Here is a 9,392-nt window from a genome sequence, read left to right as displayed (position 1 = left end):
AAGTTTAAATCAGTGCACCTCATAAGGTGGTGTGTGTGTGTGTGTGTGTGTGTGTGTGTGTGTGTGTGTGTGTGTGTGTGTGTGTGTGTGTGTGTGTGTGTGTTCATGCTGCTTGCTCTCTTGATTGACACTTTCCTGTGACTCTGTTCTGCCTCTGTGGGCTTTTAAAGGGAAACTGACTGCCCCTCCACCACCACCAATTACCCCCACGACATGCCCCAGAGCAGAATGTGTGTGTGTCCTCTCAGCTGCACTCAGCCTTCCTGCGTGTCTCCACTCAGAGATAATTAGCGCTCTCTTCACTCCTCTCTGAGAGCCCTTCATCGGCCACTTCTACCTGTCGACCCGCTCACCTCCGACCCTCAGCGCTGAAGAGATGATCAGACGCCTCAAACTCATTTCCGATCATGAAAACAGCAGTAACACACCTCAGTGTGTCCCCACATACTGTGAAATATGGACCAATAAACTGGGTGAGACTTTAATTAGGCTTTACGGTTATAGTGCCTACTGAGTCGTGGGCTACAGCCATCAGATGGTATATTAAAGAAGAACGTCTTCTTCTTCTCTGGTTTGGTTTCCATCAGGTCAGGAGTGCTCTGACAGGAGGTAGATCCCACTGTCTGTCTGTATGAAGATTTCAATAAAGCTTCAGTGAAACAAACTGTGCGTTCCTCTGTGAGCCAGCACGGCTCACTGAATGTGCGATGGCGTGAACAAGCATCTGTATAAGTGTGTGTTGAACCGCGAGGCTGTGTGTGTGTTTCCTTTACAAATGAAGACAACATATCTTTACATCGCGGAGGTCAGCAAGGAGAGCTTTCTGCCTCAGGCCAGCGCGCCTCCTCTCCTTCTCTTTCAGTTTCCTTTTTCACCTTCAGATCCTTCTTTTCTTTGTTCCTTCATTCCTCCCTCTGTCTTTTATTGAACATGATTTTTCATGCATTAAAATGCCTCTTTCTGCCAGTAGATTATGATGATACTTAAAAAATGGACCTTTCGTTTTTATTTTCTTTCTTTTTTTAAGCTTCGTTTTCAAATCGCTTTAGTGTCACTAAGTTTCCAAAGTGGGTTTTCCTATTTTAGTTTTAGTTTTCACTGATATTTTAGTCTTTTTAAATCTCACGTTAGAGGGTGTATTTCTCAGAACATGTTCAGTTCAGAGGACGTATAATGATTGTAACTATCACGGTCCTGGGCCACTGACCCAGTATTTTGAGTTTGTTCTTGGCATATGATAAAGTTCCTCAGAAAGCAGTATTACTTCTTACTGTATTAGTTTCTATGGAGCTGCTTTTATTTATAGTTAGTGATTTCTTATTTCATCATGTTAGTTGTCATTTCATGTCATGTCTGTTCTAGTCTCGTCTTCCTGTTGGTCACGTGTCTGTGTTCTGCATCTACTTTGTGTGCCTGGGTTTCCGTCTGTTGGTTTCCTGTCTTATTTTGAAAGTCTCTCATCCCGTGTGTGTTGTGTTCAGTTCTGCTTCCTCTGTCTCGTTACTCTAATCTAGGTCCGCTGGTGTGTTCTCGCTCCCTGATTATCTCATGTGTGTATTTAAGCCTTAGTGTCCTTGTTGTGATTTCCCTGAAGCTGTGGAGAGGTTTCCTGTGGTTAGTATTTCTGAGTGTCTGCTTCGTGCACTTCCTAGTTTCTATTCAGTTCGTGTGTTTCTTACAAGTTCAGCAGTAAAGCTGTTTTGAGCTCAGTCCTGCATATTGGGTCAGAAACTGTGCCTTCCACACAACATAAATATGACATAAACATATGTGTGTTTGTATGTGCTCTTCCAAACTAATCCTAGACGACTACCCAAGGCACTGAGATTCATTCTACATGTTGATTGTTTCAATTAAATTCTGTTTTATCTATATAGCCCCAAATCACAACAATTTGCCTCAAAGTGTTTGTTTTTTTTTCGATAAAAAGCAAAACAGAGAAAACCCCGATCATCAGACGACCCAATAAGAGCAAGCCCTTGGTGACAGTGGGAAGAAAAACTCCCTTTTAACAGGAAGAAACTTGCAGCAGAATCACTTGTTAAAATATTAGCCTCTTTTTAATCCTTTTTACACAAAAAAAATACAGCATAAAAGTTTGCACGTTGAAATATGCGCTACACGTTACACATCTGTTTTAACGGTTACCAGAGCGTTTCAGTTTTAATAAGTGACCAGTTTTTATTTCCTTCCTGGTGCACCTTTGGCGTTCAACGGCGAGAGGGAAATCTCTCCAGACGTTTGCATCCCACATCCAAAGAACAATGGTCGAGGTAAAAGGCTGCAAGTACACTGCACAGGAGCACTTTTATCCAAGTAACGTGGAAAGAGGAACTTTTAAGGTACCAGTGTGTGAATGTGTGTGTGAATGGGTGGATGACTGGATATGTAAAGCACTTTGGGGTCCTTAGGGACTAGTAAAGCGCTATATAAATACAGGCCATTTACCATTTATATTTACTCGGTGCAAACAGCAGGCGTGGCCATTCAACTATCATCTTTCCTCTGAAGTAATTTCTATTTTAATTGCTATGTTTAAATTAAAAGTCCTTATTATTGATATTCACATGAGGATTTAATGTTTGACCAGTAGCAAAATGATCAAAGTAATGTCTCATTGAAAAGTACATGTTTAAAAAAACAAAGTTAAAAAATCTTTTTTTATGCCTAAAGATGAATAAAAATACTTCAGAAAAAAAATCCGATTGAGGTTGTCATAATTCATGCATGAAAGAGTTAAATAATGAATGTCTTCTTTAAAATTCTCAAGCGTCTCCGAAGTGTGACGGTACACATCCCAGTGTGCAGTGTTGGAGAGTAACGGGATACATTTACCGCCGTTACGTATTTAAAATACAAAATATGAGTAACTGTATTCCGTTACAGTTGTAATTTAAAAAGGTGGTATTTAGAATACAGTTACTTTGTTGAAATAAATGGATTACACGGCGGTACTTTCCTGTTTCATATTTTCGTTATGTTCTATGTACTGTTGTTAGGCGGCAGCGTTACGGTTGCCATGGCTACAGGGTGACGCTCTCTGCGACTGTCTGTTTCCTGGGTGAGAGAGCGCCTTTTTGTTGTTGTTGTTGTTGTTGTGCTAAGCTAATAGGCAGAGCATTTCAGTTTTAATAAGCAAAGAACGTAGCCTCATGGGCAGTGTAGTCCATGCTGCAGGGACCGCCATATCCATTATGTGTCTGTGAGTGTGAGGAGGGAGAAAAGTGGAAAAGTACGAGTTGTCATCGAGCAGAAACGGGAGCTGGAAGCATGTAAATATAATAATAACCACTGCATCCAAGAAGAGTGCCTGACGAGCCCAGTTGTAAGTAAGCTATTAAGACTCGACTGTACACAGTGTTTGTGTTTTTCTCCGAAACAATAAGTTCCGTTGGAGCAGCCTTTCAACGCCTCTCTCTGTCTCTTGCTAGCATCCAGACGACAAATTAAAGCTAGTTTTCGGCTACAAGCCCGACATGAAACCCACCATATTAGCTAGAGGTCCCTTTACTACGGTTGAGAGCCGCGGACCTTCAGTAATAGTAATAAATCACACAGCAATAGTACATTCATGTAGTTGTAAACAGCATGATAATATATTAAGTAATCCAGGGTATTCAGAATACGTTACTCTCATTGAGTAACGTATTCTGAATACGTTACAAAATACATTTTGGGGCATGTATTCTGTAATCTGTAGTGGAATACATTTTAAAAGTAACCTTCCCAACACTGGCAGTGTGTTCATTAACAAAGACTAAAGACATTTCTTTTCCTTCTTTTAGTCAGTATTTTAAGTACAACGTGTGTGTTAGTTTTCTGAGAAGTCTGGCTTTTAATTTGACTTCAGTTTATTACTTTGGCATCTAGTTTTGGTTTCCAGCTGTTACACAGCAGTCCCGCCTGTCTGTGTCTTCATTTAATCCTCACTCACTCAAAACACAGCAGCTGCTGCATATCTCAGAGGTTTCTGCTGAGGTGCACGCCAGGTCCCCAAAATCCAAGAAGAGTCAAGCCTTTTCACTGCTTCACCTGCTGAAAGGTGGAGTGAGGTGATCAGGTGGATTCAGCTCACCTGCTGCCTGCTCTGGATGATCCCGAGCTCTGTTTGGTTTGTTTGTCGTTGAGTTTTTGCATTTTTCCATAAAACTCAACCAAACACAGTGAAAGAGACATTTTTGTATTCTTATTTTTTCTTTAAAAATGTGGATCTCAGAGACTTTCCTGTTAGCCGATAACAGAAAAGGCGAATATTCCTCGTTTTAACGTGGCTCTTTATTTTAAATATACCCGTTTATTAAAATGAGATTCAGGTGTAATTTGCTGATCACTTAATCTGCATAAATGAAATGAAGTTCTCTGTGTAACATGAACTCATCATGTAAAAGGCCCCACACATGCACAGGAAAACTGTGTGTGTGTTGTGTAGGTGTGTGTGTTGTGTGTGTGTGGTGTGTTTGTGTGTTGTGTGTGTGTATGTGTGTGTGTACAGGGTGGTGATTGGTGCACTTCCTGGGCTGCAGACGGACAGGTGAGTGAATGGAGGGCGGAGCAGCCTCAGGGTGGAGGCCGACCGTCTGAATGGAGGAAGTCAAGAGAAACCAAGTGGAAGTGAAATCCTGTCATTTTCTGAAAGTTCTCTGTGTTCACAGAAACGCCACAAACAAAAGCCGAACTCTTCCTCCTCCTCTGTTGTCTCCCAACAATGCTCTTCAGCTTCTTCCTCGAGTGGCTGATGGAGCGTTCGAGCTTTCTCCTTCCATGCTCCGCTCACTCTGGTTTCAACATGATCCATTTTGATAAAAACAACGTTTCACACAAGCACAGGTCAATGATCAACCTCCAGGTCTGAAACGTGAAGCCAACACTGAGGCACCAAAACATGCAGCTCTTCAATGTCCAGCAGAGGCTCCAGCAGTGAGCCTGTGCTGTCCTGTAATTTAGCCATTTAAATCAGCTGTGTTGGATCAAGGACACATCTCAAACCTGCAGGACACCGGCCTTTGAGGTCTGGAGTTGGAGACCCCTGCCTTAAATGTTTATGTAAAGCACTAAAAGTCTAACAGATTTAACACAAGCAGTAAGTAGTTTTAGAGGTTTCAAGCTTTCTACCAAGTCACAAGAAAAGAAGTTTGATTTGGGATCAAGATGCACGTTTGGGGAGGCCACAGGTGTCGAACTCCAGGCTTCGAGGGCCGTTGTCCTGCACGTTTTAGATGTGTCCTTAACCCAACACAGCTGATTCAAATGGCTAAATTACAGGACAGCACAGGCTCACTGCTGGATCATTTGATTCAGGTGTGTTGAAACAGGGTAATATCTAAAACCTGCAGGACACTGGCCCTCGAGGCCTGGAGTTTGACACCCCTGGGGTAGGCTGAATAGACTTCTGATCTGAAGCCTAGAGGTGACCGTGGCTACACCTGATTTGTGGAATAACCTTCCTATTGCTATCCACGCATCTGATTCTATCCCATCATTTAAATCACGGTTAAAAACCTATTTATTTAACCTTGCCTTTCCTGTTAGTTAATGCCTGTATCTGATTTCTAGACTTACTCTATTTCTCTTCTATACATATCTTTTATGGCCTTGTGCTTTTACTATGTTTTTATTTGATATGCATTTCATGCTATTCCGGTGTATTAGTGACATTGACCTGTTAGCATATTTGGTACGTTGTCATGGTCTTATAATATTTATGTTCTATTTTCTGTCTTTTTTGTTAAGCACTTTGCTATACGATTGCTTTTCAGATGTGCTCTATAAATAAAGTTGTATTGTACTTATAAAGTTATGAGGGCTCAGAAATTCTGAAGGGCCAGTTTCTTCTTCTCTGTTAAAATTTATATTTTTTAAATTAAATAAACTAAAGTTATTGTACATATATTTTTTTTTAAACAATCATCTCATTCTGAATGAGTTTGGGGTGAGATGGAAACCTTTTGCAGTGCTTTTGCGTGAAAGGACTCACCTGCATTGTTACGGATGACCAGGATCTGTTCAAACTCCAGAGAAATCAGGACAAGGAAGAGAAGGAGCGTGGAGTCCATGAGGCTTTGACTGCAGGAATTCTTCCTCCAGCATTTGAGGGCATTGAGGAGAAGGAGGAGGTGAACTCCACCGTAAAAAGTGTCGGAGGAGGAGGACACTGGAGAGAGCTTTAGTCCTGTCACACAAAGAGCATAAAGTGGGCCAACAAATTGAGAACAATGTGGAGGAATTTACAATGAGCTGAATGGGAGCGTGCTGCTGAGGAGCAGGCGCTCATTAACCAAACTGTTGTCTCTCTGAGAGATCAGTGAAAGAGAAACTCAGACTTCAGCTCGGAGAAGAAGCAGAAAAGCCCGATCAGAGCCCGATCAGAACCAAACAAGAATCTAAAAGTAATCAGTTACTAAGTTATAGCCCAATTTCCTTACTTCTGTTCACTAAAAATACACATGAGGTATCACTTTTTAATCTTCTTAAATCTGCCCTTTAAATTTTCGGTGGAAAATTTGAAACATAAATTATTTGCATGGAAGGAAGATTTGAAAATGAAACATTTAGATGTTTGGGAGGTTGCAGAGACTGCAATGATAAAATGATTATTTTAACTAATTTACATATAAATTACATGTAAATTATCCATGTAGTTTTGTTACATAAATACAATGTATTATGTGCAGAGTCCATTTTCCTTATTAATTAATGGTTTGAATAAATAAACACTTGATTTTATGTATTTTATCTGAATTTCACACAAAATTATTGTTTCATGATTATTGAGCATAAAGTTGGAAAAATATAAAAACAGTAATAACAAACCGAGTGGTTGACACGGAAAAAGAAACTTTTAGAAACCATTTATGGATTTTCTCAAAGATATGGACCTGTCTAATATCTGAATGCATGTTTCTGTCTGCTTTTTGTGATTAGTGATTGTCAGTTTCAGTTAAATGTGTTTGTAATACGCTAAATAACGAAAATGTTTTTTAAAAACGTTAGCTCTCATATCCCCAAAACCACAGAGAGGAGTTTTGGAGGAGTGAAATTATACTCCATAGCAGATGCAGATGGAGACGCGTGGAGATTCAACAGCCAATCGGGCAATCCCGTTTCTTTGTTACTTCGTTAAACTCTGCCGCCTGGGACGCAGAGTTGATGCAATGTAATGTAAATTTTCCATGGATGAATTTCAGCGCTCCTCACTGTTTGCCAACACTTTCAGTCGCTGATTAGGTGTCCGTTTAAACTGTCATGTCCTCTGTCACTGCTGTAACTCTGGACACTGGAATAATCCCAAATAATCTCTCTCACCGTTGTACCTGGGTTGTTGACACATAGTTTTTTCAGTTTTGGACTTTTTCCTCATTGTCTAGTATTTATCCTTCTTTATTGTGATAACCTTTTTTTCTGTGTGCATTATGTTTAGTTCTACTTCCTCTGTTCCATTAGTTAGATGTATCCCAGCTGTGTTCTCATCTGTTTCCGATCCTCCTCATTATCCAGTCTATGGTCATGTCCAAATTCATGGGCTGCATCCTCCTGAGGCCGCATTTGTAGACCGATTACGTCACAGCGACGCGCCGAAGGCTGTCCAAATTCGTAGACTCCTCCGAATGCAGCCGACAAATGCGTTTTCCTTTTCCCCGAATTTGAAGGATGGGTCGGGTGTGTCCTTCGTGGCCTACCATATCCCAGAATTCATAGCACGGCCCAGCCAAACTCCAGTTTCCAACAATGGCGGCCGTTACTAAGTTTTAAAATTACTCTTACTAATCTTTCTGGGTCACAAAATAAACTTTTAACATATTTTCAGGCGAGAAAGTAGTTGTGTAAACATCAAATATCTGTTCGGTTTATCAAGATGTCGCATATTTGCAAAAGTGCTTCGACGTTTTCGGAGACGTCTGCTACCCACCAGCTGGATAGCTAGCCGGAAGCTCGAGGGTCACTGAAGCTGCCGAGAACGGTACAACTCCCGGCACATCATTTTCAGATCACCGCGGACTTTCGCTGCTCGGGTTAAAAGTAATATATAAGTCACTTAGACAACCTAAAAATTTTATTGTTTGGCTTTTTTCAGTGTTTTGTTTGTTCGTGAGTAAATCGGTTTGGCTGAGATCAAAGTTATTAGATTAGATTAGATAAAATAAAACTTTATTACCGGTAATCCCCCGGGTGGGTTTCTCCTTGGTTTTTACACAGCTGACTAAACGTCTAACAGAAAACTGATTAAACAGAAGTGTGAGACGGTCGAGAATTTATGCCAGTGTCCTGTTATGTTTTAGATAGCAAGAAGCAGACAGCCGAGTTTATTAAACTCCACGAGACAGCGGTGACGCTAATCTGAAGGCTAGACCGTCCAATTTCCCCAGCCGTTTACTTCCGGCCTACCCGACCTTCTGAGGACCCGGCCCACGTAGACCGCAAAGGCCGGGTCCTCAGGAGGATGCAGCCTATGAATTTGGACACAACCAATTTCAGTTTCTCTCAGTTCCTTGCCTCCTCACCATCAACTCCTTTACAGCAAAATCTCCAGTGTTAAATTAACACTGGAGAGTGTCTATATGGGTCCACACCTCTGAGTGTTAAATACAACACTGTTGAGTGTTAAATTAACACTTTTGACAGTGTTATTGTTTAAAAGTAACCTAGTCAGTTTTGAAGATTAACAAAGCCTAACACTGAGCAGTGCTGATTTTCTAACACTGGAATATTTCTAACATTTTGAGTTATTTTCCAGTGTTAGAAAATCAGCACTGCGCAGTGTTAGTGTGGACCCATATAAACACTCTCTAGTGTTAATTTAACACTGGAGATTTTGCTGTGTTGTGTGTGTTTCCTTTTTAATTCCAATCATTCATGTTAAGTTCAGTCTCTATAATAAATCTGTGCTCTGTTCCAAACCGAGCTCCGGGCACTGCATTTGGATCCTCTCTCCTTTTCCCCCACACCTGTTCCCTCACACCTGACATCACAACTATATGTCAAAGGTCCAGCTGCTCACAGAGGAAAGTAGGGAGGAGGATTATTCTGAGATTAAAGTTAGTATTCTAAAAAAAAAGACAAACCCTTTTTTTTCTAGTGGCTCTAATCCTCTTCTGTAAGAAACTCATTTCAGCTGCTTGTATCAGCTAAGTTTATGTTTTTCTTGTTATCACTATCATTGGCTGAGGACTTTTATATCACACGTCTTTGTCCAATCAGCATCATCCTCCTTTCTGACACTTATGATGTTTAGTATAGCCTAAAGCTGATGATCAGGTTACTGTTTACTTTCACAGTACATGAGAGCTGGGGGTCAATTTCCAATAGACTTATTGGAAAGTATTTAGGGAACTACAGGTGTCGCCCCCTGCTGGTCATCAAAGAGAATGCAGATTTAAGGCTCTGCTCGGTTACAC

The sequence above is a fragment of the Haplochromis burtoni genome, unplaced genomic scaffold (genome assembly GCF_018398535.1).
Source record: "Haplochromis burtoni strain Fernald_Lab_line unplaced genomic scaffold, NCSU_Asbu1 Contig_217, whole genome shotgun sequence".
NCBI classification, from domain to species: Eukaryota; Metazoa; Chordata; class Actinopteri; order Cichliformes; family Cichlidae; genus Haplochromis; species Haplochromis burtoni.
Note: the sequence above shows the minus strand (reverse complement) of the source record.